Below are 12,241 nucleotides of genomic sequence, written 5' to 3'. Positions count from 1 at the left end.
CATATGCGTTCTTTATTTTTTTTTTAAATTAAAATTACCAAGAGTGTGGTTAGTTTCCGACCAAAATAATAAAAGACAAATATAATTTCAAGGGCATAGGGTAAAGTAGTTGAGATTAGGATAACAACTATGAGTAATAGATGCATAACTATAAAAATTACATACTTTAGATTTACATCAATCTATATACCCATTATAAAATAAATACATTTATGAAATTGTATAATTTATTTACAACCCAAGAGATTACGCATGTAAAAATCTTTTTTACAAAAAGAGATTCATTGAATCAAAAGAAATTGTAACTCATTTATGTAAATTACTTTCTAATTAGGTCAAATGTTAATAATGTATTACACTAAATATATTTTTTTTATGACGGTGCACCATGATGAATGTGAAATGTGAATTTTGGAAATTATGACATGGGTACACGCAAATTCGGGGTTAACCCATTAACTATAAACTAAATTAAAAGATAAACAAATAGAATAAGAAAAAAATTATTTTACTTTTTATGTGTTAGAATAATGTAATAAAGAAATAAACGGTTAAGAGTTAAAACCCACTATTAAATTTCGTTGGAAAAAAAAAATAGATGATGGGTATGTTTGGCATGAAGTTTTTAGGAGCTTTTATGAGCTTCTAGCTTTAAGCTTTTAAGAAAAAACTCCTACTCAATAAAAAGTCTTGTTTGGTTGAAGGAGCTTTAAGCTTTTAGGTTAGGAGCTTGAAGCTTTTTGTTGAACGCTACTGATGTATGATTGCCAATATTATGAAATTCCTTTTTTTTTTTCAAATTAGATTAAACACTGGGCTTTAGTTTTGTTTAGAAAAAGGCGAGGGTGTGGGACTAAAGATCGGGTTTGCCATTGAAGAGGAAGAGAGAGAAGGGGTTGCTTTAGGCTAAATTGCATATTGTATATTAACTTGATTGAATGAATTCAGGATTGAACTTGTGTTAATTAACGCTTGTGTTTTTGTTTTGTACACAAAGGCATGTATATAAATAGATGCCACCGTTCATAAACCGACACAACTCTTATCTAAATGACGTGATGTTTAAGTCAATATTCAAAGTGCTTCTTCGAACAAACCGATGAGGTGAAAAGGTGTTAATTTTATGTATTTATATGAACCGGTGGCATATTTTTAATATAAAACGGTTTGAAAAGGCATGTAGTGTGTTTATTTATGCAAGGTATTATTAAGGGGTGTGATGTGAAGAGATACAACTATTAATTTAGTCTAAAGTGCCCTAAGTTACTTTTTGTAGGGTTATATAATGTAACATGTAATTTTGTTTATATATCGTTTATTTATATAGTTATGGCTTATTTATTTAAATTGTTGTATTTCCACTTTGTCACCAATTTATGTAACATGCCACTTTCTTTGTATTTTATTTTATTTATACATTTAAAAATGATGTGATTGAGTTGGTTTGTTTGGTCTCAATTTGTGGATGATGTTGAATTCTGGTTCCCTCCTGGGAAGAAACCACTTGTACAATACAGCTCAGCATCACGCATCGGCTTTTGTTTCGATGCCAACAAAAAGAGAGTAAAGCTAATAAGCTTTTACTTAATGATAAGGGTCACATAATCCTTTTTTTCATTATTATTTTAGTGTAATTTAAAACGTTTGATTATCATAGTTAAATGTATATAAGATCTCTCTCTCTCTAGGCATTGCGGCTAGCACTAGAGAAAAAAGGATGGGCTTTTGAAGACGACTTTTGACGAGGTCTAGAGTGTTGACTTTTTGTTTGTTGGAGCTTCATGAAGGTGTATAACCACAAAAGATCCAATATACAGAGGCCAGTCAACAAATGCAAGTCATGTAATGGTAATAATATTATCATTTCTGAATTTTATACTTTCAAGAAAACTTGAAGATAAAGAGGTCAATTTTTTACCAAGAGATTTCACATTCAAATTATATCAACAGAATTCGGGGACAAAGTGAAAGTTTTATTCTCAAGAAAGACTAAAAGAACCTTTAGGATACCACTTATATATAATGGAAAAAACGATGAACAGTTTATAAAGACAAACACAGCGTCTATATATCTCTTTCTGTAGCCGATGCAAAACATGTCTTCACCAAATCAATAGACTCAGCTTCAGAAGGTGGTGTAACAACATCCTGCACAAAGAAGAAAGATAAATAATAAATTAGTAAGCCCGTAAAAAAATTAAGTAAAACATTTGTTGGTTATCCAGAAAAGGAGTGATGAGTGTGGCACCAGAACTTTGAGCACTATATCTAGCCCTGTCATATGATCCGGCAATATTGTATGTGAACACACACCCCTTCCCTTAATCCTTGATGTTTTATACATTAGTACATTTTGTAACAATCCATCCCACAATTCATAGAAAAATGAGAGTTAAGTGGATCTGCATTGATTGAAGATGAAAAGGTTTGAATTAGGAGTTGTAGGCTGATAATTAGGAATGTAAATAGGCCGACCTACTCATGGGCTACTCGAGATCGGCTTGCTAATAGCTTAATTTGAGTCGAGCTTAAACGAGCGTGAGTAACATGCCATGGATCTCTTTTGGAATGAGTTATTATGGAAGGTGTTCTAGCTTGGCGGTTTTCTTTCGTCTATACTATAATTTGAATTTCTAAGGTGAGGCATCTCATTTTGTTTATATTACAAGCTTTCAAAAGTCAAAATTTTTACTTTTCTTTTGGGATATCCATGTTTTGCAACCGTTTTGTTATTCTTTTTCTTATTCAGTACATTCGCCAATGTTGCACAAAGGGGGATTTGAATAGTGAACAAAGTTTGGAAAGGTAGAGTATTCGTAGATCGGAAAGGAGTATCAAGTCGCTATCGGGGTTGGTTTCCATATACTCGGATTTAGAAATTGATGATTTCAAGAAACCACATGCCATATAATTTTTGGATTAAAAAGCTTTCTAGGTCATCATTGTTGATTCTTCACTTCAAATGGACCATTGTTCTGTTGTAAATGCAAATAGACATATCCTTTTTACTTTTTTTTTTGTTAATTAAGTTAATGAAGGTTTGTCATCGGTTGGTTTGATTTGATAAGAGGCGATGGCATGTCAATTGGTGATTATTGTGTTTTTAAATGGTCTCGGAGTGAATGGAAGCTTTTGGTTGTAAAACCTCCAAAACATGTAGTACCACACTAAAATAGCCTTTACGGAGTTTGATGTTTTCATTCATCTATTCACTTATTATTAGTATTGTATTGATTTCTTATCCTTTAAATTTTTTGAACAAGCTTTTTATGTGTAATACGTTAACTTATTTCTTAATTGTTTTAAAAAATGACCTATTTTTAATACAGAGGAATTTATAAACACGAATCATAAACAATCAATAAGTTTATAAGTCTACTCGTGATTAACTTATGAAAAATTTATGACTCCTTATAGCGAATGTATTAATATGTCATATTATTGTATTAAGAATTAACAATGTACTAACAAAGTTTAATAAAATAATACGTCAGATTTTAAAAAAAGTATGCATGTTTAATAAGTAATAAAATAAAACTACCCGGGAAGCATTCCCGGGTGATAAAAGTCACTCAAATATTGGTTCTAAATTAAAGACTACAACTAACATTATGTTTGCAATCGACTTATTCATATTTAAATAATTCAAAATATAAAAATCACATGTTTATATTATTGCTATGATATAGATGGTTCAACATTTTGAAAAAGTGTAATATTTGCAATAATTTTGAACAAATATTTCAATAGATTAATTGATTCTATTAAATAGTAATCACCATTTCAATCCATTTCAATCGATGGATATGGGCTAAACTGAATTTATGTTTCAAGCCCATTTTCATTTTACTTTTATAAATTAGGTTATTAATCTATATGTTATACTCAGTAATACATTTATATGTTTCATTCGTTCATACAATGCTTTATATTCCTTTTGAAATGCTACTCTTTGAGATTTTAACCAACCTAAATGCTATATCAATTCATCGCTTCAAATGTGTATCCAAAGAATGGCGAGACGGGCTATCATCCTTTCATCTTGGTCTGAATCATTCTACATACGTAGAAAATTATCTGGTAATATTTTGAAAATTATATGGTAATTGTTACCATTGATAAATTGCATTGTTTGCATATATTATTAAATACGATTCACATTGTATAAATATCCTCACAAATTTTATAAAAAAAACCCTTGTAATAAAATTAATAAAATATTAATATCCTTAAAATAGAGCGACCTGTGGGTACCACGGGTTATAACCTAGTTTAATTACTATACATCAACATGAATTAATGATGAGGAAATCGGAATTAATTTTATAATTAATAATATTCAATCCACACTCATAAGTTATATATTAGAACTTTAGTTGAATTTATGCTATATTAATTAAAACTAAATAATATATATAACTTCAAAATATATATAAATAATATAATCAACAAGTAAATGCAAGATCATCATAATACAACTTTTCTTTTCAAGGTTTATCTATTAAACATGCATAAAAAGAATTTATCAAACTATATATCAATTTCTAAACCAAGGAATAAGCTTGCAATATAACTAGCAAATAGATAAGATTAGACTTAATAAAATAATAACAAGTATTTTTTCTATTCGGGTTTCTGTAACAAGTGTCCATGTATATATTAAACTTATATTTCCTATTTTTTTTCAATACCGTGATGATCATGCAATATAACTAGCAAATAGATAAGATTAGACTTAATAAAATAATAACAAGTATTTTCTAATCGGGTTTCTGTAACAAGTGTCCATGTATATATTAAACTTATATTTCCTATTTTTTTTCAATACCGTGATGATCATTTATTCTAGAAAAGGTCATTGAAAATGAAAATGAAAATGAAAATTATGAGTAGGATTTGAACATCCCCTGTTCAACCGACTTTCAAAAATCTCATTCTGGTTAACGATTATTCTTATCATGGTAAAATCAAGTTGAAAAGATAAGGCATATTCAACAAGAAACAATATAGGTATAAGAGTAGTACCTTATGTAGATAAACATGTATGGTGAAAAAAAAACTTACCTTGAAATAACTAAAGGAAATAGTATCTCCGTCACTTTTCAATCGCCATGTCTAAAACATCATACAAAATACATGAGCCACTATATATGACATGGGTCAACCGTCACTTTTCAATCGCCATGTCTAAATCTTCATTGGAAACACCTCGGGCCACCAAAACTTTTATCAACAAAACATCATCAATGACATGGGTCAACCGAGACTTTAATCAACGATTAAAACCAATGATGATTCGAGCAGTTTCGTACTGATAACGTGTTGTGTAATAACTAGAACCTATTAGCAATGTATAGAAGAGAATGAGAGAATGGGAGATGAATTTCTTATTGATATATCTCATACAAAATACATGAGCCACTATATATAGGCTATAACATTAATACAAACATAAATGTGACATAGGAGTTAGAAATGTGGATAGTCACTAATAATGGATGCATTCATAACAGTTAGATTAAAGTAATAATAAATGATATTAATGAATAGAACATGGACACCATTCACCATCCTAAATCCTAAATTCCTTTCATATTTGAATCCCAATATTTTTAGATATGGCTTATATCAATTAACTAAGTTTAGTGATAAAACCTGAACGAAAAATCAGTGAAAATCAGACTTTCAAAATCCAAATCAGTAGGGTTCGAGCTCTTAAAAATTCAATATTTCACACAACAATTTTTTTTTTGAAATTTACGATAAATTTAATACTACAATCGAAAAATCAGTGAGAATCAGAGCACACCCTGAGGCCACCAATAACCTCCGCCACCGACTAAGTTGCCAAGCTTATCTCCCTCATGTTCCATTCACTAATTAGTACCTACCGAAAGCCACCCAAAACCCTCCTCTGCTCTTGACCAATTTGTTATTTCAAAACCCGAGTCACACCACTGTATATATGACACGTTAGTCTTAATGAGGCTAGGGTGTTACAATATACATTTAACAAATAACAAATTTTGAAAGATTGTTAATGTTGCTTAATACTTTTAAACTAGTAATAACCACCCCCGCGTTGCGGCGGGGGCATGTATAAATTCTTTCGTAACACATCAATTGTAGCAACTCCAATTCTTTCGTAACATATCAATTGTAGCAACTCTAATTGATTAGGCCCTAGAACACGACTATTTTACATATATCTGTAAAAAGACTTTAAACCCTAAAACCAATCAATGAAAAGTATAGAGAAGTAAATCTAATAAGATTGTCCGCATATTTGCAATGAATTTAACAGTTAACTATATTCAATGAATTCAACGGCTAGATTGTTGTTTGTCTTCCACCGTATAATATAATCCACTCCAATTCACTTGCTAAATCTAAAAGTAAATTTGGATCAAGATATAATGATCCATCCTTGGTTGGTCACCACCTAAAATAGAAGAGGTGTGGACCTGGATTGTGTTGTGTACCGTTTGATTAGATTTTGTGGTCAAGTCCACTCAACATTCTTAGTTCAATGCTCCAAAGGATAAATTATCATTGAAGTATTTCTTTTTCAATGCTTTGAGAACCAATTTTTCCTTTTCAATTCATTGAGAACTCCTACATTTGCAACTAAATATTTTTTATTTATGCGAAATCATCAACACATTATCTTGATTTTCTCAAATCACCACCACTCGTGATTGCCACCACCACCCTCTCACGAATTTCGGTGAACAACTTCATTCACCGGCAACTCCTCTTTTGCTATCATACGCTGTTTCCGATGACGTCAACCCATTATTATCATTCACCTTTTGATGTGCACCCGTTTAAATACACCCATTTAATAAACGCCTTACCTAACCATCTAAATCTATACTAATTGTCTTATAGAAAGGTTCAAAGAAACATGTAAAACTACTCATTTGTATACATTTGATAATTTAATAACCAATTATCTACTTATTTATAGCAATACAGTTTACTTGCAAATAAGATTTGAGTTCAACCAAACGGCATTTTTAGTACCATTCGGACTTGAAGTGAATCGGTTACCAACATTCTACCTTTTTTTTAATTTTTAAGTGTAATAATTTGTTTAAAAAAACCTCACTTAGCCCCACCGGGTACGGTGGTTCTTGGATCTATAGAGTCCCATTTCCATAAAAATATATAAAAGTTCTATATACCCAAAAAAAACAAACAGCAAATCACTCTTATAATTGAGTAAATTTGCAAGCAAGATCTTAACAAAATACAATACCAAATGATTAATCTTGTAACAAAATATAATACCAAAAGAAGGAAAAGGAAAATCATGAAAGGAGTCATAACTCATAAGGGTAAGCATCAAATACAAACCACCGTGGGTGAAAACACCTAATCATCTAAAGATGATTTTTTTTATAAAGATGAAACCCTTATGATTGACTGCCAGTGGGTTTAAAAAGGTTGAAAATTTAAGATAAAATTTCAAGATTCACATAAATCTTGAATCTTGAAGTGGTTTACGGAGGTTCTCCGGTGTTGACGCCGGCAGAGAAGTGGCGGTGGGTGGTGGCAGATAGTGTAAAACTCAGAAGAAAGAGGTGGCGCCACCATCGGTGGTGGCCGGTTCCGACAGCAAGTCGCCGGGAAACCCTCAATACCACCACTTACTATCTACTATATCTATCTCCCACACCATCACCCCCACTGCCTTAACACCCCAACCGTCATCACCACAACCATCACAACCATAGCCGCCGCCATGCACCGGCAGTTAATGTACCTTTATAACATGGTGCAACTGTGGTGATGGCTGAGAAGTGGTGTGTAAAACGGTGGTGACTTTTTGGAAAGAGAAAGAGCATGTAGTGTTGGAAAGAAAAGTGTGGTTTTAAACAAATACAACCATCACAATAATACCAGTCCATGGTTTTGTATAAACCACCATACAATACTTAAAGCATTAGGTACAACTATGAATGCAACAATATCTTGCAAATTGATATTATATAAATATTAAAATCAACATACATATAAGTACTAAATTATTTAACTAATTCACTGGTTTTTTAGTGCAAGAATATTATAGTTTGCAGGAAGGACAATATTATAATTACTCAAGTTTGATTCCATATGATTAAGATATGGACTCTAAAACAACTTGTGTGTATGGATTTAGAGGCGTAACACCTTGCACATATTGGATTTAAAGGCGTAACACCTTGCACAGATTTAGAGATACTAGCATACATATATATGATTTAATAATAACCACTTATTTAATATCTCGAAAATTCCAATCTTAGACTATCTATGTTCATCTAAAGTCCTTTCGTGTTCTGACGAGGTATGGTACTGGACCCGACCTAAGCGGTCGGACTCTCCTGCTATTTATCACTTTTATAGTAATTATATATTATTATTGCGTACTAACCCGTGAAGCCCAGCGCGTTGTAGTTTATACTACACTAGGCTGTGGGCTTGTAGAGACAACCCCTAACTGGGCCTGACCCATTGAGGTTAGGGTTTTCCCATATCTCCTATATAAGAAGGTCTCCACCTCCTTATTAGGGCATGAGATATAGGGCAACACACTTTTGTAGCTGGAAATAGGGGACTCTTCCTCTATCGGCCGTCTCTACAATGCCCACGCTTCTCTCTTCTTGTTTACAGATCTAGGATGAAGTGGAGAAGACGAGGTGTGGCCGTTCATCACCGTAGAAGTGCCGACCCGCTCGGGTTACTCTTTTATATGTTCTATCTTTAAACCCGTATAATACACGGGTCTATAACCTAGTAAATGAATAAAGATTGAACACGCATCACCATCATATTCCATCTCATCATTTTTCCCGCCTAAAGCCCTCCATGACTTTAAATAAAGAAATTGTTTTATAGAATATGAAAGAGTATCTTAATTCTATTTTAGTATTATTATCTTAACTTTTTACTCATTTGTGACATAATAAATTGACAATTAATTATGAATATATATATCATTTATAAACCGTTAACATAGATCATAATTTTACAATAACTAGCTATGAATTAAACGCACATAACAATTATTATTAAGAATAACAAATCTAATTTTTGACATACTAATAAAGTTATTTTCATTTTACTTTAAATAAAAATTATAATCAAAAGACACATAACAATAACAATAATATTGTTTATAAACATTATTACATGTGATATAATACGTAATATCATTCATATGAATTATATATAAGGGTAGGGATCCTAAGAGAAGAGCACCCTATTTGAGAAACTTGAGAAGAAATCTGGACCACACATTTTTCTAAGCTTTTCGTAATATACACATATGTATAGATTACGATTGACTATATACATATATGTATATTGAATTATACATATATGTATATAGTCAATTTTACACTATACATATGTGTATATTACGAAAAGCTTAGGAAAAATGTGTGGTCCAGATTTCTTCTCAAGTTTCTCAAATAGCCTACTTCTTCTCACATGATCCTAACCCTATTATATATATATATATATATGTATATGTATACTAGGTTAGAACCCGTGTATTACACGGGATGTCTTATAGAAAAATTAGAAAGAAAAGATCTCATATATCCATGTGGGTAGATAATGATGTATTGTAAAAATTAGTATTGTACACCTTAGCAACCATTTGAATATAAAGAAAAAATGAGAACTATACAGACATGAACAACTAAGAATTAAAGTTAACAATCGTGCCACATATGGTTGTCAAATATATGTTGACTTAAAATAGTCGTAAATAAACAATTGTTTCAAATAGATTGATACTTTAACATATTATAAAGTAAAACTGGCATGTAAGATAAACACAAATCAAGCAGTTGAGGCGAGGCGGAGATAAACTAATAAAACACAACTTGAAGTCAACGAGGACATAAAAGTGGGTAGGTGCCCTTGTAACAAACTAACAAAGTGAGTAGAAAATGCAACCATAATCTAAAAAAAAAAAAATCATAAAAGCAAGTATGCATATCTTCAAATTGATAGCAGTTTATTTTTTGAGAGCATGAGCATTTTTTGAGAGCATGAGCATTTGATGAAAGGCCAAAATAACCATACCTGGCGAATTGGCGATTGTTTCTATCGAAGCCCTAAGAAACGCCACAAACCACCGCTTAATTCTACTCAAACTGAATACATCAAATCGGGATCAAACATATGAACATTAGGGATTGCAAACTACTATTACATGAGCTAGAACAGAATCCCACAACAATATCATTCCACATGAAAAAGGGCAATTACAAAGCAATGGCAGGTAGTCGGGCAACAGAATTAACAACAAAAATACGATACATTAATGGAAAATATAGCATAAGAAAACAACACAAGATGCATATGGCTTACCCCACTCATCTTTTGCAACGTTTTGCACAGAAGGATCTATGGGGGACTAATAATCATGGATTTTGAATTGCCACAGATGGACAACTTTAGTTATGTCCTGCTTCGATTTGAAATCCCTAAATGTAATAAAATAAAGGGATGGATTTAGGTGCAGATGAATGGTGAGAAAAAAAAAGAGGCTGATGAAGAATGAAATAAAATTTGGGCATTCATAGTTAGTTTGTTATGGCCATCAATTATTGGGGAAAAAAGATCGCACTTATTGTTATATGGGTAACAGGGGAATGGGCGGGAAAGTGAATGTGAGGTTGAACCATAGCCTGACACCTGTCCCACCAAAAGTTTTATTTTATTATATATAGAAGATATATTACATTTTTTCAGTATTCAACCCGTGTAGTAGACATAATATTCTGGTTTTTAGTGTTACTAATTAACATAAACCGATTTTTGTGATAAATTGAAGTTAGTTTTCTGAACGTTCATATAGCAATAAAAATACGTGAGTTATATGAAGTTTTTACAAAATGTATATAATGATAATATTTATTGTACTACCCCGTGTAATATACGGGTTGTTGGTTCAGTTCTGTTTGTTCATGAAGGAAAACAATACAAACATACCTGTCACAGTAGATAGTGCAGAGGAGAATCCAGTGAGGGAGTTCGACATGCCTGTCATCTTGATCTGGTTCCTCCTTAGGATGCTGACTGATGATGGGGACTTAGAAACCGAAAAGGGTATCGGTTATGGAGAGGAGGTTTCGTGATGATGTTATGACTAATGGGGTGTGTGAATTGTGTAACTGTGTAACCCTTAAACCTCCACATAACTCTCCTTATATAAGCACCCAGGAGGAAACCTAATTAGTTACTAAGGGTAATATGGTCCATCAACAATTACCAACTAATTAAATAATAGGTTCTAATATATTTTGATCTCTATAATGTAAATGATTAAGATGGCTATAGATTAAATATTAAACATAATATATTTAATCTTACATTCTCCCACTTAGCCGAGTAATCATTTACTATGAGTATTAGATAAGCCTGATCAGGAGTTAACACTCATTTTAGCCTTAAACAAGTACTATAGCAGAAAAATACAGCCGTTGAATCATTATGCGACTCAGGACCCCCATTAATCATACTATAGCCTTAATTTAAAACCTAGTCGTTATGATCAAAATACGCGTAAGCCCTTTGTTTGATTTGTAACTTTTATTTGTCTATATGCCATTATACCGGTTGAACATATTCTAATAGACATACAAAATCAAACTTGAGGAAATTTCATTAAACATAAAACATAAGCTAGTACAATATGCTCAAATAAGGTCTTTACATAATCCCATATTACGAACATGTTCTTCATAAACCTTAGGAGGGAGACCTTTAGTCATCGGATCCGCAAGCATATCCTTAGTACTAATATACTCGATACAAAGATTATTTTCCTCAACTCGTTCACGTACAAATAGATATTTCGTATCGAGATATAAACCAGCTCCAGTCGAACTGTTACTGTTCGAGAAACTAACGACAGCTGAATTATCACAGTAAAGCTTCAATGGTCTAGAAATGGAATTAACGATTTTGAGTCCAGTGACCAGGTTTCTAATCAACATTCCATGACAGGTTGCGTTATAAACAGCAATGTACTCTGCCATCATTGTGGAAGTTGTGGTCAACTGTTGTTTATGACTCTTCCAAGAGATAGGGCCGCCTGCTAACATAAAGATATAGCCCGAAGTGGATTTCTTGTCATCTTTGCATTTGGCAAAGTCAGAATCAGAATAGCCCACCACTTCCAAATGATCACTTCTTCTATAAGTCAGCTTATAGTCTTTCGTCCCTTGCAGATATCGAA

At 32.2% G+C, this 12,241-nt stretch overlaps 1 long non-coding RNA gene across 1 annotated transcript; it reads right to left on the bottom strand.

The window, feature by feature from the left end:
• Positions 1–4,857: 4,857 nt before the first annotated feature.
• On the bottom strand, positions 4,858–10,542 carry LOC118484146. Its single transcript, XR_004872891.1, has 3 exons — positions 10,369–10,542; positions 10,081–10,151; positions 4,858–5,340 (listed from the first exon to the last, which is right to left on the bottom strand). It is a non-coding gene; the product is annotated as an uncharacterized LOC118484146 (long non-coding RNA).
• Positions 10,543–12,241: the final 1,699 nt, after the last annotated feature.

This window comes from Helianthus annuus, chromosome 11, assembly GCF_002127325.2.
Source record: "Helianthus annuus cultivar XRQ/B chromosome 11, HanXRQr2.0-SUNRISE, whole genome shotgun sequence".
Taxonomy (NCBI): domain Eukaryota; kingdom Viridiplantae; phylum Streptophyta; class Magnoliopsida; order Asterales; family Asteraceae; genus Helianthus; species Helianthus annuus.
Note: the sequence above shows the minus strand (reverse complement) of the source record. Positions and strands in the feature narration are given on the sequence as shown.